Raw genomic sequence first — 27,898 nt, forward strand, 5'->3', positions numbered from 1 at the left:
CCAGGACCCAATCTCAATTTAGGATAGTCGAGATTGAGAACGGGATAAAAGAGTTTAGGGAGCTAGTGACAATGAAGATCAGTTAACTACGGGCCTATGGTTGGCCATAAGTAAAAACTGGAAAGTAGGCACAGTTGATCTTTAGTGTGTCCAGCAACATTTTTCAGAGGCCTGCTCCCCTCCTGTAGAACCCACGTGACTTTTTACATCCCTTCTTCCCCCAGATGATCAAACTGCTCAATACAGATCTACTTTTACTGGTCAATGCCTCTCCCTTTGGAATTCTCTCTTCCTACTTCTGACAATCAAAACATGCTTTTGGCTAGCTATAGCATTGGAAAATATTTGAACAAAAGCTCCTCAGTATTTGCATTTTTATTTTTAATTTTTAAATGTTTCAACTTATTAATTTTTAGTATTTTTGTTGTATATACATCATTTTTTGAACCTCAGAGCAACCCTTATGTGAAGTGGATGCTGCAGATATTATTTCCTCTATTTTACAGATGAGAAAACAGGCTGAAGGAGGTTAAACGACTGGTCCAAAGTCATAAAGCTAGGACATATCAGAGGCATTATTTAAACCCAACTCTTATTCCATTTAAACCCAACTTATTATTCCAGATCCAGTACTTTGGGGCATTTGCATTTTAATAGAAGGCAAAGCTTTAACTCGTGGGAGTAGATCTTAAGTGATGGAAACTGAGGCATCAGTGAAAAACCTAGTGGAGGAAGCTGTATTGGTTAGTAGGGACCTTCCTTAGCAAATCACAGAAAAGATGACTATATTCACGAGGCAGCTTCAAGTAGGCCTGACAGAAAGTCTTTACCTTTTCACCAATTTGGCTGACTGGTTCCTGCTGGATTGCTGGACAAGAATGCCCATAAATCTTACACTCTTTATATTTGTAAAGGAGCTTTATATTTATTACACTTTTAAATACTTTCTTCTACCAGAACATCGGTGATCCTTGGCTTATACACATACCAAGCACAGCTGATTTTTCTTTTCTTTCCTACCTACTTTCCCCCTAAACTCTGACCTAGAGCCACAAGACTTGAATTCTAAACCCAGCTCTGCCACTAAGCTATGTGATGCTCATCAATCACTTACCCTTTACGGATCTCATTTTTCTGCATCGTAAAATGAAGATGTCAGAAGTCATTATCAACGAGATTGTTCCTTCCAGTTTGAATACTTGTGATTCACCTAAATCTGAGAAGTAGAATACAAAACTTTCACCCTGAGAAAATTAATGACTCATCATCTGTTCTTATGCATGAGGTCCTCAGTCAAAGAATCAATCAATCAACCAGCATTTATTAAGTGCTTTCTATACACCAGGTACTATTCGAAGTACTGGGGATAACTCCCCACCCTGAAGGAACTTGTGACATCATTGGATTTAAGTGAGGCAGAGTTGCACAAAACCATCAACCTCACTCTCCCAGATTCATCCAAGTCCAATGGCAAAACGAGAGTCAAGACGAGTAGCGATGGCCTGGGATGCAGCGGATGACTCTGGCTTCTCTGACGTCTGACCAAGCTCTGAGTGCTCCACAGCTCCTGCTTTAGCTGCCTTCCTGGTCACTGGAGAAAATTGTTCTCATCAGCTCATTCTGCCAGGGGGAAGTCGTCATATTCTCGGCACAGACATCCTCCTAACTCACCAATGGATTTGAGGCCTATGGGTTACTTTCAACCATCTGCAGAGATGGTTTTATTGGGGCATGGCATGCACATGCTATAGCTTCTCTAATGGGAAAAAACCCTACTAGTTATGTGATCCAGGGCAAGTCACCTAATCTCTTTCAACCTCAGTTTACTCATCTATTATGTGGGGATAATAATAGCACCTACTTTACAGATTTGTGAGGATCAAAAGAGATAATGTATGCAAAGTGACATTGTTGTTGCTTTTTCAGTCATGTCCAACCCTCTATGATGCCATTTGGGGTTTTCTTGGCAAAGATACTGGAGTGGTTTGCCATTTCCTTCCTAGCTCATTTTACAGAGAGGGAACTGAGGCCAGTAGGCTTAAGTGACTTGCCTAGGGTCACATGGCTAGCAAGTGTTTGAAGCTGGACTTGAACTCAGGTCTTCCTGACTTCCAGCCCACTGTTTATCCACAAATCTTTAAGTGAATATAAATGCCAATGTAAAGAGAGAAAGGAAGAGTTGGTATGTGCCCCAGTTCATCTAAGACGGAGGCACTCACGTAGGAAACACCAGGGATTAAACTTCTATGTCAGAAACACTAGAGATTAAGGTCCTCTGTGTGTGCCTCCATCTAAGATGATCTGAGCATATGCCAAACCCCTATTAGACTAGCTGTTATCATTATATTCCACATCATCATTATTATTCCACTCAAGGATTTGTCTATGGAAAAGCACAGTTTAATGTCCAGCCTTGGACTCTTGCTTGGAGCCCACTTCATGACTCTTGTTTAAAGTCTAGTTCATGACTCTTTCTTTGTACTGCTTGGCCAGTTCAGACACATTGAATGACTAGAATTTGAATATTACTCTGCTCATTCAAGGCAAAGCTTCCCAGTCAGAAGAGTGCTGGAGTCATCTTGTACCAGTTCACAAAAGCTGATTGTTCAATTTTTATACCTTATAAATCAGCTAACACTACAAATCAAGGTTTGATTTATTGTTTTGTTGATTGTTTAGACTTAAGAAAGGTAGAGAGAATGTTACTAATGGAGATTAAACCTAAGAGTGTGTCTTGCACACATTTCCCCCCTTGGAGAACCTGTTCTTAAACTTTTACCAGCATACCCCTGTAAGACTATTGGGAGGCAAAAGGCTTGGATTCAAATTCCAACTCTGCTGTTTCCTAGTTGGGTGATCTTGTTTGGTCCACGAGTCCAGGACCAAAGACCCTTCACAGCTCCTTCACCCAAGGGATGACAGTGTTATCGACACTAAAGTAAACTCAGGGCCAGGGGCAACCTGGGTGATAATAAGAGGGTAAACCATGCCATATTCTTCTATAAGTAGTCAGCTACCAACCCTTGCCTTTGATATTAAGATGAGACCCAGGACTCACCACCTGCCTTGCCCCCACTGCCCACATCACCACTACCTCTAGCCTCTTACTTATGGAATAAAAATCAAATCAATATTACTATTGCTACTGAAAAAGGCATAGTAATCTACCATCTTATCCTATGGCTCTACCCGAATCCCTATAATTAAAAGAAATGGGTCAACTAGGTAACTCCCTTTGACAGCTACCACTTCCTGTTCTTTCATGCCCATCCAAGCCTGTCCCATCCTTCTTGTGTCCTTATCCTACTTTACCTTCCCCTTGTATTTAATTTTCTATGTATATGTCCACTGCCCCCTCCCCAATGAAATAAGTTCCTTAAGATCAGAGTCAGCTTCATTTTTGCTCCTATATTCTAGCAGTGCCTAGCACACGGCCTGGCACATTGTACTTAGTAAATATTTCATGAATGAATGAATAAGTCAAATGAATATTGTTGTCTTTGCTATAGATTGAGATCTGGGTTTAAGTCTATGCTTATTCAGGGATCTATGAATAAAACTCCATCCTGATCTACTTTTTGTATTGGAAAGCCACAGAACTTCTGGCACAGGACAGCCTTGAATTGTGATAGCAAAAAGATGTAAAAAGCTTTTCATCAATGCTCATTTGGACTCTTTTTTTTGGCTCCAACCAAGAGCTATTAGTCCCTCATTTTCATGAGCATTAAATTGACTCATCATTTTTTAATGACTAACTACTGCCCATATGTTAGCAAGGATCAGGACGATAACATATGATGAAAAGGTAGCAGTGAAAGAAACTTGTTTTCTCTAATTCAGCCACTCAACAACATTAAATGACCTCTTAGTGTACGGAAAGCACAGACTAGGCACTCTTGGAAGGTCTGATAGAACCGTGGAATAGAGTTTCTACCCTCAAGCTTAAGCAATAAGTAACAAGCTATTTGTGAACAAAGTTGCCTATTTGTTTTCGCTGTAATAGTAGTTTCTCATAAGTACTTACATTGTTAAGTGTTTCAGCACTACTTATTTCCTCTGCTCTTACATTTGGCATCATTATTTACTCACTGGGGTGTGCTGGTAAATGTTTAACAACCAGCTTATGGGGTGAGGGGTGGGAATGTATGCGCAATGCACTTTTAAGTTTAATTTGCATTATTCACATTTTGTCCATCACTTTCTCAAGTCTAGACAATGAACAAAACAATAAATCAAGACCTGATTTGTAGTTTGTCCATTTCTGACCTATAAATGCCTACACTGAAAATTTAATAATCTTCTCTCTTGATTCAAGCTGGTTCTAACACATCCCACCTGCAGTCTTTCTTGTTAGAAATCTCGGTAATTGTCAGCTTTCCTCTCCCTCATCTCTCATCTCCAATTGGTTACCAAGCCCAATTATTCCATTACCACATTTCTTGTATCCATTTCCTCTACTCTATTTCTAGCTTTTGCCCCCTAGAATGAGGACTCATTATCCCCCATCTAGACTCCTGATAGGTCTTCTCACATTTACTTTCTACTCCTTGTAAACCAACTATCCTTCATATTCCTGCTAACCTTCATTTAGTAAAGATCTACTCACACGGTTCAGAATGACCAAATAAGTTGTGGTGTAAAATCACCGTGGAAAACGACTGTGATGTAAGAAATGATGAGCTTGTTGGTTTCAGAAAAAACATGGGAAGACTTGCATTAAATAATGAAAAATGAAATCAGCAGAACCAAGGGAATGCTGTATACAGTAACAGTGATATTGTTTGAAGAACAACTGTGAACAACCATTTTATTCTGAATATTCTAAATACTCAAATCAACTACAAAAAAACCTATGAAAGAAGAACTGATAAATAGACGTGTGCATGGTATGGTTTTTACACATATTTATAAATGTGTCAAATGGTGGCCTTCTCTAATGCAGGGTGGGGAGGGACAGAAGGAGGGAGATGTTCTAAACTTAAAATATAACAAAAATAAATAAATAAAATTAAATTTAAAAAAAGGATCTACTCATGTTACTACCTCTTCTCAAATATCTTCAGTTGTTCCCTATTAATAAAATCTAGCATTTATGTCACTCTTTAAGGCTTACAAAGTGCTTTTCAAATATTATTTCCTTTTACCCTCACAATAACCCTGGGAGATTATCATCATCATCATCATCATCATCATCATCATCATTATTATTATTATTATTATTATTATTATTATTATCATTTCCATTTTGGGCAGCGAAGTGGAAGAGTGTGGAGTGCTAGGCCAGGAGTTAGGAAGACCTAAGTTCAAATCCAGCCTCAGACATTAGCTGTGTGACCCTGGGCAAGTCATTTAACCCTGTTTGCTGTAGTTCCTCGTCTGTAAAATGAGCTGGAGAAGGAAATTACAAAGCACTCCAGTATTTCTGTCAAGAAAACCTCAAATGGGGTCATGAAGAATGGGACATGACGGAAATAATTGGACAACAACAAAATTGCCATTTTACAGATGAGGAAACTGAGGTTAAGTTACTTGCCCAAGTTCACATAGCTAGTGAGTAGCTGAGGCTGGATTTGAACTCATCTTCCTAACTCTAGGTCCAATACTTTATCCACTGCAATGCTTAGATGTTTCTTTTGTCTATTGAATAAAGTTCAAACCCATATGTTTGGCATTCAAGGCTCTCTACAATCTGATACCACATTACCTTCTAATTTGGCATATCAGTCTCTTTTGCATACTCTATACTCTAGCCAAACTAGATTTCTTTCTACTTCTTTAACATAACTCAATATTATCCTAGAAACTATTCCTTTGTTCAAGATTTTCTCTATTCATGGAATGACCTAATACTATATATTTTAATTTATATATTTAAAAAACATGATTCCAAGAAGGGGCCCATAGGCTTCACCAGGCTACCAAAGGGGTCCATGACACAGAAATGGTTAAGAATCTCTGCTAGAAACAGTGAAATCCCACCAGTTGAGTATAAACATAAACTAACTCTTTCAACTCTATTGTTGGATGATCAGAAAAGTTTATCATACCCATTTTCCTGATACTAAAAAAAATGAAGTTGAGAAAGTCACTGACAGTCATTGTAGGCTTAAGATTGTACTTCAGGACTTGTATGAAATGATGCATGATGAAGTAAGCAGTAGCAAGAGAACAATTTATACTATAACATCAATGATGTAAAAACAGACAATTTTGAAACTTAAGAATTAACCATCATTCAGAGGACTAGTGATAAAGCATGCTCCCCACCTCCTGACAGAGGGACGCTATATTAATATGAGACACTTGTTTTGGGATACAGCCAATATGGGAATTTGTTTGGCTTGAATATATTTATTTGTTACAAGGATTTCTTTTTTTTCTTTTTTTTCTCTTTCTTTCTCTCTTTCTCTTTCTTTCTTTCTTTCTTTTTTTCCTTCTTCCTTCCTTCCTTCCTTCCTTCTTTTCTTTGTTTGTTTGTTTGTTTGTTTGTTTGTTTGTTTCTTTCTTTCTTTTCTTTCTTTCTTTCTTTCTTTCTTTCTTTCCCAACCAATGGAGAGTAGAGAAGGTGGGAGGGAGAGAAAGTAAATGCTTGATGGTTGAAAAACAAAATTTAATTTAAAAATAAGATTGCACTAGAGAGGACATAAAGGAGAAGGATGGTTTTAAAGGTACAATGTGAGGCACACCAGACTTTTCGAGAAGCCTTTATTTTCACTAACAGCATTAATAGGAAAAGCATTTATATGTAGAACAGGGCCTCTGCATCTCTATGACACTAGAAAAACCCCTTAGCAATCTAATCTCTTAAACAAAGAAGAGCCCCTAGACTTTTCAAACTGTGTTTAAAAAAATACACTCACACACAACACACACACACACACACACACACACACACACACACACATAATGTTAAAAGCCATAGCAAAAGAAAAAAAAATCTCATCAGAAAACAGGCATGCTCAATGGAATCCTTGAGGGGAATGGGGTAAGTTTTAAAACTGAGAAAAAGCAAATCTAAATATTTAAGAAATGAAAATCCCTACCAGCAGAAGTATGTTCCATCTTGCCCCCCTAATCCCTTCCTCCCCACTAAACCTCCATCTCCCTTCACGCTTTCTTCCCTTCTTCCCATAATTCAAGTTGCCTGCATCTTTTAAACTGGAGAAACCACCTTCATTTCTATCATTCGGGTTTTCAACTAGGATCCAGAGAGACTTTTCCAGTTATCCTGTTGTTTTAAAACATCTCTATGATTAATATACTGGAATATTGCAAAATTTCAGATCAATAACTGGAGGACTTTGGAACAGTAATGCCAACCCAGGCAAACCTCTGATAATATGGATAAGTACTAATAGAGAATATACATCTCTCAATAAATTAGCCATTTAAATTCATGGCCTGAGAAGACAATTAAATCAGTCAGGTATTTAGCAAGGGAGAATGTGATATAATAAAATCTCACATAATGAACTTAGCCCAGCTGACTCTTTGGGAAGATAAAAGATTCGATTGTCTTTTAGTAGCCAAGAAGACAGGGAATGGAAAGTTGTATAATGCAGATATTTCCATGAAATTATACCTATACATGCATACATATATATTCACAAATATATATACAGGGTGTTACAAAGTCTTAGAGCTATTTATGCTATTAATGCTTTAGATTGTATTAAAAGACTTTTGAGACACTGCACATGAATGTATTTTTACACATATATGTATATGCAGTGCAATACACATGTGCATTGTATGCATGTGTGTTTACACATGTACCCACACGGCACATACACATTTATATACATATAATAATGCTACATACATATGTAGGGCATCCCAAAAGTCTTAGTGTAGCTTTAAGCTATTAACGCTTAAATATTCATCCACACACATTCATACTGTCAACCTTCAGAGTTCAGTCTAAGAAAGACAAACAGGATTAGGTTGCATTGGTGTTCATTTCTCTCAAAGCAAATGGTGTGCATGCCTCCATGCATGGGAGCCAGTTTGGAACTGAGCTCACTTTGGGGTTAGGGTATACAGTTCATATACTCTTTCAACAGGGGGCTGACATCACTCCATCATCATTTCACCCCTGGACCTAGAAAATATCTCTTTTATCAGACCACCCCCTCCCTCAGATTTGGGCCATCTAGACAAAAGAATCTGTCTCCACCCAAGCTTGAGTAGAACACAATGGGCTTTCCTACTTTAGACTAAATTACTTGCAAGCTTGGGTGGGGGGCTGACCAGAATAAGGAGAGTCAATGCAATCTCATTGTCATTAATGTGTTTTTTTAAAAATTTATTTTATCAACAATCACTTCCATAAGCTTTTGAGTTTTAAATTTCTCTCCCCCTCCTTCTCTCCTCTCCTTCCCCAAGACAATGTGCAATCTGATATAGGCTACACATATACATATTTTCACATTAGTGATGTTGTAAGAAAGAGTTAGAATCAATAGGAGGAACCACCAGAAAGAGGTTTCTGAAGAAAAACTGAACTTAAAGAGTCAGGACTTTGGAAGAAGGGGAGAGGGAGCTCTGAATTTCCAAGATATTGGTTATTAATAATCATTTTTCACAACACATATACACACATATATACTTATACTACACACATCAACCCAATTACATCTCTCCCTTTCTCTCTGTCTCTGTCTCTCTCTCTCATACTTTAAATCTTGCTCAGAATTTCAACTGCTACCTTAAAACAAGGCCTAACTTTTTTCCACCTTTAAGTAATCAGGACCTTGTAATTATCCTTACTGAGAAACAGTATAGTATGGTGTATAGAGTATGCTACTTGCATAAAAACCTGGGTTCAAATCCTGCCTTTAGACACTTTGAATTATAGTACAGACCCAGAGTTAGAAGGCACCTCAGAGACTATCAGTCTAACCTCCTCATTTTACAGATGAGAAAACTGAGGCCAGGAAGGTTATATGAGTTGCTGGAGGTCACACAAGTAAACTTCAGGGGCAAGATTTGAACCCAGGTTCAAAAATCTGTCTCCAGAATCAGTGATCTCTCCCCTGTATAATGCACTTCCTGGTTCTTACAGAGGCAGCAAGGTCGTGTCATGGCTGGAAGCTGGACCCTTTGGCCTCAGACACTAGCTGGAATGACCCTGAGTAAGTCATTTAACCTCACTTGGCCTCAGTTCCCCATGTAGCCCCTACCTCACAGGACTATTGGGAGGTAGGTTTAAATGAGATAAACCACACCAGGTACTTTGAAAACCTCAAAATGCTGCATAATTGTCTACTGGGGTAGATAAAATAGATGTGCACATTCATCTTTCAGGACGACACTCCTACCCTTCGCCTTCTCTTCCTTGGCCTTATTTATTTTCATGGAGTAAATCTGCATTTGGCTCAAACCCCATGGCAGTGGAGAGGATGAGAAAAAACTTTGTCACGAGTCTGTTGCAGCCCTTTTATACATGAACCTGCCGTGCCATAAAGTGACTTCATGAGCCGAAAGAACGGTCTTTTGTACTTACACTCTGTAAAGTGACTCTCTCTCTAGGATCAAAACATGCTCTCTGGACACTGGGGCCAGTCGCCTTCACTCCCCTCTCCTTAACGGTCTGCCCCCCTTTACCTGCTCAGTAACTGTCAGTGGATGTGAGCTTCTAAAGAGTTGTTATGGCAGCCCAGGGCCCTTTGGTTACCTTGGAAAGGGCATGAAAAGAGAAGCAGGGCTAATGTTTGAAGACTTGCCAGAGAAAGCTAGAAGTGGGAATATAAAAGCCGCGTGCCCCCGAGTCCTTACTTGTTCTTGCTCCTGGGGGTTTCCAACTTCTCTCCAGGTTTGTGTAGCACAGTGGAGGCTTTGTCTGAGTTAAAAGGTCTTAGGCCATTCTTATTTCCACATGGAACATTTATATCAGCAGCTGTGCTGCCAGAAATGTAATCTCACCATGGTGACCCTGGGAATCAGCCCGATGCTTTCTCTTCGGAACTCCAAATCCTCACTCACAAAGAATCTTATTAACTCTTAGCGAACCACTGAGAGACACTGCAGAAATAAGCATGCTGAACCCCACTTTTCCGAGAGGAAACTTAGGCACATAGAAAGGGATGCTTAGAACTGTGGTATTTATGGGAGGCCAAATTCTTTGATATCCCCAGGATGGAGACAGCATTTAGATGCTGCTGAAGTAGAATAGTGCTATATTCACCCAAGTTCTTCTGAAAATGCTTTCATGCCTTTTCTGCAACCTCCTTGGAGAGGATCAGGAAATACCACCATGTAGAAAATGGCACTTGGGCCACATCTCAAAAGGAACTAGAGATTCTAACAGACGGAAGTAAGCAGGAAGGGCATTCCAGGAATGGTAGAATGAAAACTAGGTGACACACATAGTGGATAGAGCACCAGGCCTGGGATCAGGAAGACTCATCTTCCTGAGTTCAAATCTGGCTTTAGACACTTACTAGCTGTGTGACCCTAAGCAAGTTACTTCAACCTGTTGGCCTCAGTTTCCTCATCTGTAAAATGAGCCGGAGAAGGAAACGGCAAACCACTCCAGTGTCTGTGCCAAGAAAACCCCAAATGGGGTTACGAAGAGTTGGACACAAGCAAAAAAAAGACTCAACAACAGAAGGCAAGTGTATACATAAGTATATAGAAAACATGAATCTTTATAGCACTTTTTGTCCACATCCATACTCATTAAGCATTTGTACTTCCTTGAATTTTTCGTTTTCTTCTCGTGTGTGTGTGTGTGTGTGTGTGTGTGTGTGTGTGTGTGTGTGTGTGTGTACCTTATTAAATAGATTGTGAGTTGTCTGGGAAGAGGGCCACTTTACTCTTCATCTCCCATGGAGCCTAGGACAGTGCCTTGCGCAGAATGTGTACCTAAATAAATATCTGAGGATTGACTGTTTAATTGTAAGAGGTTATTTCTTCTCAAGAGATGCCAGCTCAAAATCATCTCCTCAAAGCTGAGTCTTAGGGCTCCGACCCAAGGATTGAGTGGGGGTCCTCAGCAGCTGTAGCAGGGGCGAGCTTTGATCCTTTTCTATCCAGGGACCATTTTCAGACTCGAGCCCCTGAAGCAAATGGTGATCCCGACACATTAGCCTTTATGCCTAGTTTAGGGTGGGGGCCTGGGATAAGTGAAGTAGGCACAAGGGCAGGGAAGGGGCTACTCACACCCTGGGAATTACCAGCTGCTCATTACGGGAGCCCTGAACAGTTTGCTACTTTTGTTCTACTTCACAGCTCAGTTGCAGTTGTGTTCACCAAGGATTCCTTAATGTGTGGAAGGTTCTTTGAAGATAAAAGATATGTGGGTGGAGGGAGTTGGTGAGGGCTAAGGAACATGTTTATTTTCAATACACTCTCTTTCCCCCAGAGGGGTTAACTTGTCTACCACTGATGTGTTCCGGTTCAGAGGCCGGTTCTGGATTTTAGAAATGTTTTCAAAGGAGTGCTACAAAACTGTATCGTTTGTGCCTTCGAGCTGAAGGGATTAGAGCCTCTGTTTGGGAGTCCTGTGTTATGCCCTAAAAAATGAGTCTAATCAACTGGAATTTACCCTGAGTAGCCAAAGGCTAAAACAAGTGAATGCTTCTGGTTTTATCCTATGGAGGCTCCAATGGGGCTTGTTTTTTGTTTTGATCTGTTTTTAATGTGGCAACACAGTGTTTAGTCAGTCACATTTTTTTTAAAAAATGCCCTTGACACTCTTCTTTTTGGAGGTCTCAGTTTTCCCATCTCCAATGTGGAGATAATCAGCCTAATTCCTGATGCTAGAGTGAGATAAACTTGATTGGTTGGTATCTGTAAAGCTTTTGGAACTCCACAAAGGACCATTTAAGACATCCTTTTTCTTTTAAAAATTTTTTTCTATGTATTAAATTTTTGAAATTAAATTATAAAATTTCCACTTATGTCTTTTTTCCTGTCACCCACATATCCCAACGTATCCCTTGCCCCTCTCCACCCCTGAGAGCCACTCTCTTCAAAAACAGAAGTGAGAAAATAAAAAATGTCAGCAAAACCAACCAATCTCCTAAAAAAGTCTGGCCTCCTCTGCAAAGCCCTAATGTTCACAGTCTGCTTCTCTCTCCCTGCAAAGGATGGAGGGAGGTCAGGTAATTCTTATTCATGGGCCATCTCAAGGAAAGCTCATCTTATAGTCCCCAGCATATTTTCAGTCTCAGATACACATACTGGGGTTTATTACCCAGATTATGACATATTGTGGGATGGACATCCATCAATATGTCATGATCTGAGTAATAAACATTCTTCATTCACTTGGTCTTTCCTACAGTGGACGGTCAGAATAAACTCTTTTTGGTGGCTATGGTTCTCTTTCGGGAGCCTCTGCCATATTCCTCAGCTTGAGGTAACCAGTGCAATGTCATCTGCAAACAGGACCATCCAGAGGACCACCATCATCATCCATAGGGAATCCTTCTTAAATCTAAACTCTCCACTGGATCTCCTCCCTCACAGACATAAACATCTTCAGTGAGTTTAGAAATGGAGGGTCATCTGGCAAGGTTATTCCTGTGAAAAAGTTTTCAAAAAATCTGGAAAGCTCTCAAGGGACCTGAAATTTCTTTAACAAGGGACACTGGCTTTTCATTCCCAACAGTAAATAATGCTTAGAGTACGAGGATCCTTGGGAGAAATAAGTTTGACTGAAATTCATATTAAAGTGTAAATGACTGATAGAAAATTCTTCCCTAAGACCTGGATTAAATAGAGGAGAAAGAGGAGAAAAGCGAAGAGTACTAGAGCTGGAAAAAGGCAGTTAGAAGGAGAAGGCACACAGGGGAGGGGAAAAGGATCCAAAATGACAGCTAATTTTGCCTAAGAGGTCCTAGAGCAGACTCTTACCCCTGCCAAGTAGGTTTCTCTTTCATGATACCAGTCTACAAAAGAGAGCATGAATGCAGTATTATGAGCAGAATCAGTTTTTCCAGCTTTAATTCTGCAGAAGGTAGATGCTCCAAACCAGGGAAAATGTCACCAGTACTATCATCTCATTCAAAATACTCCATTTCCATGTGAATTAGATCAAAATCTGTATCTCTTTCCTAGAGCAACTCTGAAAATGCTGTATGGTCTCAAAACACCCTGGTGATTACATCTGCTTGGGTTCATCTCTTGGCTATAAACTGTGGCATGCTCCAAAATGCTGGGACACGATTTCAGGGAGCCGGGCTCACTGACTGCACGTCTTTCCCTCTCTAAGTGCTCATTTTTCCCCCCTGCCCTTAGCTGGAAGTAATTACTCTCTGAACATGATTAAGGTCCTAGGCAGACACTTAAATGCTTGGTGTATCTTTATTCATATATCTGCTAATGGCCAGGCTCTTGTGCAAAATTTAACACCCATAAATCTGGGACAGCTCTGGAGGATTTAGATTCAATAAATGAAAATATTTTTTGACAGCTCGGGACAGAAACAATCCTGCTCCTACATGCTCCATGTAATTTGAAAAGAAGCAGTGCCAGTTTTCTCCTACAGGATGCCTGACATATCTTGCTGCTGGAATATGGCAGAAAGGCAGTAATTACTGTATTTAATTCTGTATTTAAATTCCTGACCTAGGGAATGGAGACAAAAGGGTAGAATGCCCTTTTCGTGGGTTTTGCCAGATCATAGGCAAGAAACCCAAACAGGAAAAAAAAATGTGGTTCCCAAATGGTCAGTTAAGGTATTTGGTATATTTGATATATATTCTTTTAAAATGTGTTTACCCATTAAGTAGTCCTATATTGCCAAATTCTAAATGATTATTTAGTGTGTACTTACTGGCATGTTGCTTTATTATTATTTTTTTCATTTTTAGAGCTTATTTGTATTAGAGTATTAATATTGTATTTGATATATTTATATATATTATATATTTATTATCAGAGTTTTCCTCTATGTGTGTGCTATAATTACATATGTGGAATGGACCCCCCCCCATAATTAGTATAGACACTCCCTTTAACAAAGGTTATGGGGCAGCTAGGTGGTGCAGTGAGCTTGGAATTTGGAAGAAATCTTCATGAGTTTAAATATGGCCTCCGACATCTACTAGCTGTGTGACCCCGGACAAGTCAATTAACCCTATTTGTCTCAATTCCTCATCTGCAAAATCAGCTGGAGAAGGAAATGACAAACCACTCCAGTATCTTTGTCAAGAAAACCCTAAATGGGATCACAAAGAGTTGGACACCACTGAAATGACTGAACAACAAACATCAACAGCAACAAAGGTTGCGCCACCATACGTGACTTAATGGACAGAGGGCTAGACTTAGAGTTGAGAAGCCCTGGGTTCAAATCTTGTAAGTCATTTAGCCTCTCTGAGCATATTTCCTCCTCTTGAATAATAATAGCTAACATTTATATGGTGCTTTAAGGTTTGAAAGTGATTTACATATATTATCTCATTTGATCCTCACAATAACTCTGTGAAGTAACCCCATTTTACAATGAGGAAACCAAGGCAGAGAATAGTTATATGATTTCAACAATGTTACACAGCTATTAAGTGTCTGACATAAGATTTAAATTCAGGTCTTCCTAACTCTGAGTCTAAGCACTCTATTATGTTACCTAGGGGCTTAGACTGAATGTTCTCTAAGTTCCCTTCTAGCTCTAAATCCACAAACTATATGATATCTCTGTCTTTTGAAGTTCCTGGCAGCTAAGCGACAAAGGAAATATTTCTCCTAGCTCAACTTCCTCATCTGTAAGATGGGCAGGTTTGTTGTAAGGATTAAACCAAAGCATTTTGCAAACCATGTTGTTCTATATAAATTTTTTTTCAAGGTTCAATGATACTTCCTCCCTGAAGTCTTCATTAACCCATCCTTTCTGCCTGCTAGAGGTGATCTGTCTCATCTCGAATTTCTCAGAGCATGTTTCTTTTTTGTTCTTCATCTTTTTCTGGTTTTAGTGGTATTTACAGGTATTAGCGTAAAGGTGGTCAAGCCCAAAGACATTGCTCATGATCAGTGCTGACAATGACATGAAAACAGCATCAAGAAACCCAGGACATATAGGGAGCTGATGCAAATATATAAGACCAAGAACCATGTCCCAGTAGATAGATGGTTAGAGGTTATGAACAGTTTTCAAAGAATGAAAGATGCAGATGGAGACATACATTTTGGGATGGGACCAATGTATAGACATTTTTATGTATTTTTGTGATATTTATGTATAGACATAAATAATTATATTTGTTAAAAATTTTCATTTTTCTCAATGATTTGGAGTGGTGAGGAGAAAAGGGTTAGCAATAATGATGCAAAAAGAAAGAAGGAAAAGAAAAAAGATCACTGAAGCATTTTTTTTAAATGAACCAAAAGATGTTCAGAGGGAAGAACAGACAAGCAGGACAACTTTAAAAGTAACATATTGAATTTATTATATACTTCAAAAAATCCTCAAACTGTACAGGATAGAAACCTGCAGTTTCACATACAAATCCTCTTTTTTCTATTCTGTGTGGTATATGGAAATGTTGATGTCTGTTAAAGTTTGGGAATTTTTTTTTAATCATTAAAAAAAAATAAAAACCAGAACACAGCATCTCTGAAAGCGATTGACCCTGGGTTTCTGAAGAATATGGGCTTTGCTAGGAAGCATAACATGGAAGGTTGTGTGTTCAAAGATTAGCCCTCTGGTATGAGGGCTTGCCCAGACTTTTTCAGAGTTGTTCATCCACCTTTGGTGTCCAGCTGCCACCCAGCTCTCACCTGTGGTTCCAAGATGCTGTAGCATGTGCAGTGGCCACACCCAAGTAAAACTATCTCAGCAGATGGGCCAAACCAGGGTGAGGGTAACTGATAGGCCTGTAACTCATTGGTGAGTTAAGGGAATGTGTACCCCAAGCTTGTGAAGACTTCCCTCAGAGGAACAGGCAGCTGAGAACAGTTTGTTCCAATGGCTATAAAGGTGGCTGAAGCAGGTGCTGTGGAACACTTAGAGCTTGGTCAGGCATCAAGGATGCCAAGGTCATCCACTGCATCCCAGGCCATCACCAGTCACCTTACTTTTGTCCTGCCACTGGGCTTTGATGACTCTGGAAGAGAGAGTGAGAGTGAGAGTGACTTTGTGCAACTCTGCCTCACTTAAATCTAATTCACATGCAAGTCGAGACCTCACCCCATGACATCATTGGTCCTCTTTGAAAATGAAGGAAGAACTGAAGAAGATGCACATACTTCATACAGATTCCATAAGCTTTCAAAGAGGAACTTAGGGTGGCTGGGCTCAATTCTATTAACTCTTAGATTCTTGGAGATGTTTGGCTTTTGGGACCCTGGCTGGAAAGCCTGAGAAGATTCTAGGCTAGTCCTCAACATCTGGACTTAACCCACTTGGTGGAGAGACAGACCAGTGAGTCAATCAATCAGCAAACATGCATATGCCAGGCAGAAGCAGTTGTGTCCTGTTGGAAAGAAAGCTGGTTTTGAAGGCAGGAAGCCCAAGGCTCCATCTAATGACCATGTAAATCATTTAACCTCTCACAGCTCTAGGGAACCAGGCAACTCTCTACAAATCACAGAGGAATCAAGACAATCAAGAAGCATTTATTAAGCACTTACTACGCGTCAGGCACTGTGCTGCCTGCACTGATAAAGGGAGGTGCTGGCTTGAACTGGTACAGGGAGTTTCTTCATCTGTGGATTCTCTATATCAACAGAATCACAGATCTGGCCCCAATTCTTATGGTGCTAGGCACTGGGGATACCATCCATGCTCTGATTGCTTCCCAAGTGTATTTGTGAGACACAGAACCCATCTTTCAATGCCCTAAGTGTGGGGCCCCTCTAGAAAAAGCCAGTATGTGCCTGACTGTTCTGAGGATAGCCCATGTCAAGTCTTGATGTCTTTTTCTTCCTCTCCTTGTACAGCTATTTCTCTGACTTGTCTCTTTTCATATGTGACATTTTTAATATGATGAAAGTCAACATAGTAACAAAGCAACCGCTCCCAGCAAGGTCACCCCAGGAAAACCAACCTTGTCCTCTTGAACATGAAGAACAATATTAGTATATTCTGAAGTCCCTGAGTTTCAATGATGTTAAAAAAAAACCCAAAACATACCAAAATCCTTGCATGTGTGCACACTTACACACACACACACACACACACACACACTCACACTCACCCACACACACACACACAAAATAGTGCTAAACTGGTCTTATGGTATGTTTCCAAATATTGGATCATATTTATAGGTTCATAACCTTAGGGCTAGAAGGGACCTTTGATGTCATCTAGACTTATAAAAAGAAGGTCATAGAGTTAGAGGTAGAAAGGACTATAGACGCTATTTAGTCTAACCAGTCCATTTTACAGATGTGCCTGTATCCCATTCATATGAAGGAATCTTTTCCTTCCTTACAGAATTAAATAGGAGAGGAGGGACAGGGTCATTGTTCATTGTCAGGAATTGAGTAGGGTTCTGTGGGCCAGGTCAGGGTTCTCTTGCTTGAATTAGAATTCAGCCCTGATTCCTAAGGCAAGTTTCTCAGCTTTGGGGAATATCTGTTCCATGTTGTACATACTGTCAGACTGGGTGGATTCACTGGCTCCTTTCACTGCACCACTTTTAACAAAATTGTTGTTACCATGCATGGCTCAATGGATAGGGGAAGAAGAATGAACACATTTAGAAATAAAAATAGTGAAAAATAAAAAATATACAAATATTGTATAAAACAAATATTATATGAAATATAGAAATATAATGAAATATACATTTTAAAAAATTAAATTATCTGGCCTAGTGAGCCTTGCCACTAGACTAGTGGACTGTGCCAAGAGATTACAAGGTAGGGCTTTAGTAGATGTAGTGAAATCCTGCTTTACCAAACTGACATGACCCAGGTTTGTGTGAAACTTAGAGTTTCTCAATAATTAATCTGTAGACTCTTAGGATTTAGACCTGGAAGGGACCTTAGAGGCCATCATTACATTGTAAAGATATGGAAATTAAGGATCAGAGAGAGAAAGTTAGATCTCATAAAGGTCACCCAGGAACCAAGCTACTCAGTTCCTTCCTCTGTTACATGAATGTGTTAAACACATTGTTTACTATCCCTTCCAGCTCTTAAGTCAATGACTCTGCAACCCTAAATAGAGAATCATGGAGAAGAAAGGCAGGAAATAAGCAGTCATTAAGTGCCTGTAATGTGCCAGCCACGTACTAAATGCTTTACAAATATTATCTCATTTGATTCTCACAACAATACTGTAAGGTAGGTGCTGTTATTATCCCCATTTTATAGATGAGGAAACTGAGGCAAACAGCAGTTAAGTAACTTGCCTAGGGTCACACAACCAGTAAGTGTTTGAGGCTGGATTTGAATTTAGGTCTTCCTGACTCCAGATCTATCTCTATATACAGAGTACCACTTGGTTTCATGAAAGATACAAAGTGTAGAAGATCTTTAGAGGAACATATGATGGTGAGAGGCCAATGCCATTGTTCTGATTTTTTTTTTGGACAAAAAACCCACCATATTCCCAAAATGGCAGCAAAGATATTACAACTAAATGCACTTATCTCAGGGAGTGAGATAAGTGGGTGCTAGCTACTCTTATCATCAAGCACCAAGATAGAAGAATCTGAGTCATTAATAAAGTCATTGACCCATGACCTTTGTCACTCTTCATCTGTCCCATTGAGCAGCTACCTCTTCTACTGATTCACAGGTAAGACCTTTTGACAGAGAGATGAAACTGTCTTCTCCCTTTAGCCTGCTCTCAGTCATCCTAGTAGGTGGGGCATTGTGGATGCTGAACAATGCCTTAGTAGCCCAAAGAATGCCTGACTGTTTGACTTGCACCTGAGACTCCAAGCCTAAAGTAAACGAGGTGGTAGAGGAAAGAAAATGTAAAGTAAATACATTCCTTCAGAATGTTGATACTATGAAAGGATGTGTCATTTCTAGATAAGTGGAAAGGGATGATGGGCTGCTGAAGGCTGATTCAATTCATTTCAGCCAACATTTTAAAAAATATTTTTTATGAACTTGACAGTCATTAACAAACATAATTATTTCCATATACAAAGGATAAAAACAGGATTACATATGAAATCATGAATCTCCCATGTACAGCTTTTGCTTTTTTCAAGTGTTTATCATACTTAACGTGGAAATGCCAATGTTGCCCTGTTTCCTGTGTGCTCCTAGAGTAAACATTTATCAATGAGCTCTAAGACATATAAGATTTAGATTATTGAGTCCCTGGCCACATAGAGCATATCATCTACTAATAGGATAAGAAAAATAAACAAATAACCATAACAAAAATTATAGGTACAACTGCTTAAAAAAAGAATAAGCAATGATATAGGAGGCACATGGGAGAAAAATCATTACCAAAAGTCAGATCATGAAAGCCTTTCTGAAGGAGGTAAAATGTAAGTTAGACCTTAAATAACCGGTAGGAATTAAATAGATTGCAATTAAAAAATTATTTATAGGGCTGGTCTAATGTATGTTCAGTTATAATGATACAGTGCTCTCCATGCAGCAGGCCTTCAAACTATGCTTTTCAATCTGCCTATTTTATTATCATTGCACAATGAGGAAACCTAGAACGTGACAAGAACATCACTAACTCCATTGTCTCTGGCCTTTTGGAAGCCTTTCTGGAAGCCTCTGGAATGACAATCACTGACTTCTAAGTTCCTCATCAATAGTGCTACTATCTTTATTCCTTGGCTTTGACATCTCACACTGTCTTGGGGGTTCCCTCATCCCTGTCTCAAGTAAGTCATTGTACTACTACTCATTTGGTCACAGGAAGTAATAAGAGAAGCCAAAAGATGCAGCATATGTTAGGGGTGAGTGTGGGGTGGAGAGAGGTTGTAGGGGAATGGAGTCCAAGTCATATGTTGGTGAGGTTTCTAGGCTTGATGGTCAAGGCCAGACCTATGCATGAATAGAATAGGTGCAATTTGGAAAGGACTGAAAGATAGACCTGACCAAAAATATCCTGTCATCAGCCTGCTATGGCAGAGGCTTAAATGACTCACCTCTATGCTCAGTGTTTTGAATTAAAGCATTGGTCTCCAAAAGACTCTTGTTAAAATGAGAACATTTACTTCGGAGGAAGAATCCATAATCCTTTCAGTCATCAACAGATTAAAGTGGATCATTTTATCAGTCAACAAGAATCAGCAAGCATTTAAGAACCACCTACTATGTGCCCGACACTGTGCTAAGTGCTGAGGATAAAAAGAAAAAAAAAAAAAAGGAAAGGAAAGAAAAGAAAAGCAAAAAAAAAAAGAAAAGAAAAGAAAAGAAAAGAAAAGAAAAGAAAAGAAAAGAAAGAAAAGAAAAGAAAAGAAAAGAAAAGAAAAGAAAAGAAAAGAAAAGAAAAGAAAAGAAAAGAAAAGAAAAGGAAAGAAAATTCCTGCTCTCCAGGAGCTCACAGTCTAATGGATTAAAATTTCAGATTGACTCACTTTCATCTAGCAAAAAGTGGTTGCTTTTGAAAGGTAGTAGGGTATAGGATCAAAAAGGAAATAAGGGCTGTTCTGCCCTGAGACTGGGGATAGAAGAGTGGGAAGGCAGTTTGAGCATTCTAGGTACCTGGTGTTAGAAAATAGAGGAGGCAAGAACTATATTAAAAGTCAAAATTAGCCTGCTTAATAGTAACTCTGTAGGTCCTGCTGACGCTATTTTGATGATATTCATCCCAACACAAGAAGGGTAGCTAAAACAGCAAATGACAATTAGTATCCAAATATTAACAGGCTAGAATGAAGAACTGAATTTCATAGGCATTACCCATGACCTGGGACCTCCCGAGACTAAAGGCTCACATGAACCAGGACCAACCCTAGAAACTCTACCATAAGGTCAATTTTTCTCTTTGTTGCCATGTGTTGCCACATATCCACCCCCCCCCACACACACACACAGACACCCCCTGACAAAATTGGAATGCAATTACACATTGCTGTGCTCTACCCTGTTTTCTGTAGGTGGGAAGGAGAAAGACATTACTTTTATAGACCACAGGGAAGGGTGGCTAATTCTCAGGGGATCAATCATAAAGGATTTCTGGCATCTTATCAGCAAAGGTGCCAATGAGCATGGCCACATTCCATGGGGAGTTTCCTTCAGTAACTTCTAAATAGTGGTCTATGTCCTTTAATCACCCCAAACTCTTTGAATTGAGAAATCACATTTGTCCACTTGATCACACTGTCCCTTCCTCCCACCCACCTTCCTTAAATAGAGATGAATGTAAAGTCCTACCCTGGCATTCAAAGAATCAGCATAGTGATTATGAAATGAGGAAGGTATGACCAGACAAAAGCTTAGGTAATAAAATATGAGGCTTTCAATGGACTGCAAGTTCAGCCTAAGTCAACCATGTAACCAAAAAAATTTGTCAAAAAAGACAATTTAGGCTACTTAAAGAGAACTAAATATTGAGGACAAGGGAAACTGACAGTTCTGCCTACATTTTGCCCTGGTTAGACCACATCTGTAATAATATGTTCAATTTGGGCACCGCATTTATTGAGCACATTCAGAGATGAGCAAGGAGGATGGTGAAGGGATCAGAGACCACTCCATAAACATTTTAGATGAAGGACCAGATACCAATCCATGAAAGCTGAAGAACTGGGGATGTGTAGCCTAGAGCTATTTCAAGGTAGAAGGATGATAATAATATGGATTTCATAAATAATAATAATAACATGGAAATGTTCAAGAGACTTTGGTCTACCTCCAAATAATTGATGGACTGTCAGAAGAATGATTTGCTTTGTTTGATCTCAGATGAAGAAGGAGCAATGAGTTAAGGTGGTAGGGGCCCAGTGTTCGGCCCAATGCCAAACACAAGACAAAGCAAAAACCCTTTCTAGTCATTAGAGCTTTCGAAAAAAAATAAAAGGGTCTGAGCAGAACCAAGAGAACAATTTATACAAGGACAACAACGTTGTAAAAACAAATAACTTCGAAAGACTTCAGAATACTGATTGATGTAATGTCCAACCATGATTCCTGGAGAGAAACATCATATTGCTCTGAAAACCTTATTTATTAATAGCCTTAGAACCTAGCTTTATGTGGCTAGGGATTGTCTAACCCAAAAACTTACAGGGGGAGGTCAGGTTGACCTCAAATGCTCCAGGGAAATAGTATACAGAGAAAGCTTAGATCTTACTCAGGTCCTAGATCCACCCAATGCTTGTGTTTTGGATTTCCCAAATTTGAATGTTTATGTTTATTGTTATACATTTCAATGGACCTTGCTGGGGAACTACCCTCTCTACAAAAGGGCTTAACTTCTATTTGTGGGTTCATGTGCTGGTACTCTTATCTGAACCCTATATAATGTAAACATAGAAACTGGACAGAGAGCCACACCTTCCAGTTCTCTTCTCTGCCAAATGAACAAATAAATTTCTTTCTAAAACTATTTCAGATTCTGGGGTTACTCTCATGACTAATATCCACAGGACTGAAATGAAACATGCTACCTACCTCCTGGGCTCAAGGTGCAGAACGAATTATAGATTTTTGGGCATGGACAATATGGGAATTTGTTTTGCTTGACTATGTGTATGTTACAAAGGTTTTGTTTTTCTTTTCTTTTCTTTTCTTTTCTTTTCTTTTCTTTTCTTTTCTTTTCTTTTCTTTTCTTTTCTTTTCTTTTCTTTTCTTTTCTTGTTTTCCTGATGGGGGAGATGAGAAGAAGACAAAATAAATTTTTGTTAAATAAAACAAAAGAAGAAATTAAATGAACCCCTCCCTCCTCCAAGAGCTGTAATTAGGAAGAGCTGCTATGGTATATAGTGGTATCTAGGTGATGTAAATAGAGCATTAAACATGGAATCAAGAAGACTTGAATTCAAATTTAGTTTCAGACATTTATTAGCCATTTATTAGCCTGGGCAACTCACTTAAGCTCCATCTGCCTCTTTTTCCTCATCCCAAAAATGGGAATGATAATAATAGCACCTACCTCTCAAGTTTGTTATGAGCATAAAATAAGATATTTGAAAAGTGCTTTGCAAACCTTATTACAAAAGGATTATTACTGTTGTTGTTGTTGTTATTCTTATTAATTAGTGGAGCAGGCCTGAAGTCAGAAGACAAGTTCAAATTCCACCTCAGACACTTATTAGCTGCGTGACCTTGGGCAAATAATTTGTTTGCCTCAGTTTCCTCAACTGTAAAATTCGGATAATAATTGCCCCTATCTCCTTGGACTGTTGTAAGGATCAAATGAGATAACTGTAAAGCATTTAGCACATAGCCTGGCACTTAATAAGCCTTATGTAAAAGTTAGTTATCATCACCATCATCATCATCATCATCATCATCATCGCCGGTGAGTTTTCCTGCACTAGAGGTCTTCAAGCAAAAGCTGTAACACTTGTCTTTGAGGTCATAAAGAAGCCTCCTGTTTAGATATGTAAGGAACCGATTATCTTTAATGTTCCTTTCCATTCTAAGATTCTGTACGAGATGACTCCATCTTTGCAAGATACATCCATTCTAAGGAAAAAGCCTCTTCTGTCACTCACTACCTACGACCACAGCAAGTCACTTGACATCTATAACTCAAATTGCAAGAATAAAAATAACTTACCATTATAGATGCTTATTAGAGTTGACAGTGCACTCATATTCATCAGTGCATGCGATCTAGCTATTGACTATCCAGCAATGAAAACGCCAACCTTTCTAAGAACCAACCACCCACCTAATTCCTAAAGATCTCAGGAAGCATGTCTCATACCAGTGTTCACAACAAGTTTCCCTCTCTGGCCACCTGGAGACTGTGTGTCTTTTCAAGGGAAGCCTTTGTCAGTCAGCATTGTACTCAGGTGAACCCAAGATGCTTGAATTTTCAAGTGTGGCAAACCCAGGATTCTATCCTAGTTTTAATTCAGGACTAAGCTGATGGTTGGGACTTCTGTTAGGTTTTTATGATTCTACCTATGGGCTCTTACAAATTACATTTAAGCTCTGCTTGGTGATTGATTATCTAAGCTTATGATGAAAGGAAACTATCAATCAAAGCTAGTATCATTAACAAATGTTTATCAATTATTTACAACATCCAGGAAACACATCATTAATAGCCATTTACTAGATTTGGGGGATACACATCATTAGTGATTGTTTGCCAAATTTGGGAGATGCACGTATCATTGCCAAACTGTAATATGTGAGTTCTCACCTTGCTATAGAAAAACAGATTGCATAACTACTTGGTCACAAAATGGACTTCTAAAACAAAATGGAGTTGCTCGGCCTAAGTTAACACATTTATTTCCTCCTCTATAAGAGGAAGAAGAAGAAATCCAGCTCGGCATCTATGACCTTAGAATTCTATAAATCCATTCCAGAGGAGGTCTGGGTGAAGGGTTTTAAACAAAGAAAAAAAAAGAATATTTTTAATCTAAACCACCTACCAATGAGTTGGAAAACAAGCTTTGGTTATTTTTTTATACATACCTGCTCCTTTGGGGTTTTCAGATGTCACTTGAATTGTTATCTCAAGAACTAGGATGTAGGGATCAAAGCCCTTACAAACACTTTGATCTCTAGTGAATTTTAACAACCAGCTCTGATAACATCTAGAGAAGACTACCAGAATTGTGAGGGGTTTTGAGTCATGCCTTGTGGGGATGGGTTGAAGGAACTAAGGATGCTTAGCCTGGAGAAAAGACTTAGGCCAAGCATGATAACTGTCTTTAAGTCATCCCATGAAAGAGGTTTAAATTTGTCAGGTTTGGCCCCAGCATAGGAGGAATATAATGGTTGGAAGCTGAAAAGAGACAGATTTAGGCTTGATGTAAAGAAAAATTTACTGAAAATTAAAACTATCCAAAAATGGAATGGGCTGCCTCAGGATTTATGGAGTCCCCCTCCGGTGAAGGTCTTTAAGCAAAGGTTGGTTGATTACTAATCATTTATGTATGTCCATGTATCTGTATGTAGTAGCAGGGATCCTTTTTCAAATATAGGTCAAACTAGGATGCTGAAGTCCTGTGATGCTGTGTCCATCTCTCCATTGTCTAGGTTTGCATTTGGATTAGAACAAATCTGTGGAAAGAAGTCAATCATCCATGAAATACTTATTGAGCCATTTGCATAGCACTGTGTTAGCTGCCGTAGGAAGTAGAAAGACTACAAGATTTGATCCTCTATGTAACTGCATAACCCTGGAACTGGAAGCCCCAGCACATAGACCTTTTAGGAGTAAGGGCAGGGTAGGGTGTAGGTGCTAAGCAGTACCTTGGATGGTACTTTCCTGAGGGCACTGTATCTCATTTCAATAATTTTCTATTTCTTTTTTAAATTGAATTTTACTTTTTTAATGAACACTGGAAATTTTTAAAAAGGGAACAAAATCCTCATCATGAGTATTCAGTCAAGCAAAACAAATCCCTGCATTAGCCATGTCCCTGCCTCTCTGAACTACCTTGTATTCATTTTGTTTGTAATTCTGTGTATACTTACATGGGCAACTAGGTGGCACAGTGAATTGAGCACTGGGCTTGGAGTTAGGAAAACTCATCTCCCTGAATATAAATCTAGCCCCAGACACCTCCTAGCTGTGTGACCCTGGGCAAGTCACTTCACCCTGTTTGCTTCAGTTCTCTCATCTGTAAAATAAGCTGGAGAAGGAAATGGCAAACCACCCCAGTATCTTTGCCAAGAAAACTGGGTCATGAAGAGTCAGACACAATTGAAATGACTGACAACAACAAAAATATACTTACATGTGCCTGTTTTGTCTCCATTAATAAAACATAAGCTCCTTGAGAGCAGTCCTTCTTGCCTTTGTGTCTTCACCATCTAGCATAGTGCCTGGCTCACAGCAGGCTTGTTGATTGACTGACTGATAACTGTTCTGATTTGCACCTTGAGTCTATCACCTCTCTCAGGGGGTGGGCAGCATGCTTCATTCTTCGTTGGAATTGTGATAGATCTTTACGTTGATCAGAGTTCTTAATCCTAAGTTCTTTTGAAAGATTCTATAAAGGAATGTTTCTCTGCTCAAGTCTAGTTTGAATTGAGATTCAGAGCAAAAGAGGAAAGGAGAAAAGTGGCTAGCTGGGTGGGGTTGTGGAGCCAGAGAAGGGGAGAATGAGTATGCCTTTCCATTAGCTGTCCTAAGAGGAAAAAGGAAAGGAAAATGTTTGGATTTACAGGGAAATTAGAATAACCCCAGTTAGTGATGAGACAAAGGCTCTCCTTCTTAGGATCAGAAGCTTTAGGACGGAAAAGCAATCCAGGTATCTTGGGGGAGAAAGAAGATGTTGGTATGGGAAGATGAGATGCTTTGGATCAATGAGCTTGGGGTAGGTAGTAGTATAACCAGCTAGGTCCTGGACAGAACTCTGGACAGGCTCTGCGAGCAGACACAGAGGGGCCAGTTCTAATCTGGTTCTGGTGGATGGGGTGGGGTGCTTTTCCCTGAATCTGCTAAGGAGTCACAAAGCAGAGCTGGGCTATCTGATATCTGGTGGAGATTTTTTTGCAAAACCAATTGTGTGAAGGGCTGGGGAGGCTTTTTGCCCTGGAAGGTTTTAGTTATCTGATTCACTCACCCATGACTTACTTAGAAACCTAAAAGAGACTAAAGGTAGAAACCACCCCGCCCTGGAAGAAATTTCACAGTGTTTGAGATTAAACAACCCTGTGAAGCTGCTGGGGCCTTTTCTGGGAACCAGCAACACCTTTCAGGCCCCTTGCTTGCCATGTCTCCAGGGTTCGTCCCTTTTTTGGATTGTTGAGCCTGGATCTGTTCCCACAGATTCAGTCACACCAACGCCTTTGTTTTCCAACCCTTGACTCCTAGGCTGCCCAGTAAGAAAACTGGGTTTCCCCCTAACTGACTTACATGGTTTAACTTTCCCTTTTGCTCCAGGGTCTGGTTCTAATCTAGAAGATGAAAATAGAAGAATCCTAGCAATATAGAGACAATAGCCCTTTGTTTTGGAATAATAACTGCTTCGGCCTGAAGCCAGGGAATCTGTTGTCAGGTGAATCTGAGTTCTAATGTGGAATTCCGGAGCCCAGTGCAATTAAGCCCTGCCTTAGTTTCCTTGTTCTGAAAACCCTTTTTTTCAGAGAGGCAGAGGGGAGGGAGGTCAGGATTGGTGTGTTTGTGTTTGAACTGCTGTGAATGGTGAACCTCAGGGTCTGGATCAAAGAGGGTCTTAGCAGCAGCCTCAGGTGAATACTGGAATAGGGGCCAGTAGATGGAAGGTAACTCTCTGGGGTTCCAATTCAAGTTCCACCATTGATGAGCCATGTTTTATTGGGAGAGTCATTTTAATCTCCCTGTGCTTGTTGCTCTGGCTGCAAAAAGAAGATAACAAGCATTCCTCCTGGGGGTGTTGAGCAGACTAATTAGATATGCAATGTGCCAAGGATCCCCTCGGAGAGAGAAACTACAGGATGACAAGGTACTGTGATAGGTACCTGCTTGGCAATGACATCTTTGCTAGGTCCATAACCCCCACTGGCTAGAGCTGCATTAGAGAGGTAGTATATTCCTCATCCTAATATGTTATAGGTAGTGGTGTGCTGGTGAATATTTAACAACCGGCTCTCTGCTTCTCTCTAGGGAAATGCATGTTAGCAACACTTTTTTGTTTTTGTTTTGTTTGTTTGTTTTTGGAGGCAACTGGAGTTAGATGACCTGTCCAAGTTCACACAGCTAGTAAGTGTCTGATGCTGGATATGAACTCAGGTCCTCCTGATCCCACAGCCGGCATTCTACCAACTGTACCACCTAGCTGCCCCTTAGAAACATTTTAAAATTTAATCTGCATTATTAACATTTTCTCCATCACTCTCTTAAGCCTAGACAACCAACAGAACAATAAATAAATCAAGCCCTGATTTGTAACATTTTTTT

Source organism: Phascolarctos cinereus, unplaced genomic scaffold (assembly GCF_003287225.1).
Source record: "Phascolarctos cinereus isolate Bilbo 61053 unplaced genomic scaffold, phaCin_HiC Scaffold_3;HRSCAF=262, whole genome shotgun sequence".
Lineage (NCBI taxonomy): Eukaryota > Metazoa > Chordata > Mammalia > Diprotodontia > Phascolarctidae > Phascolarctos > Phascolarctos cinereus.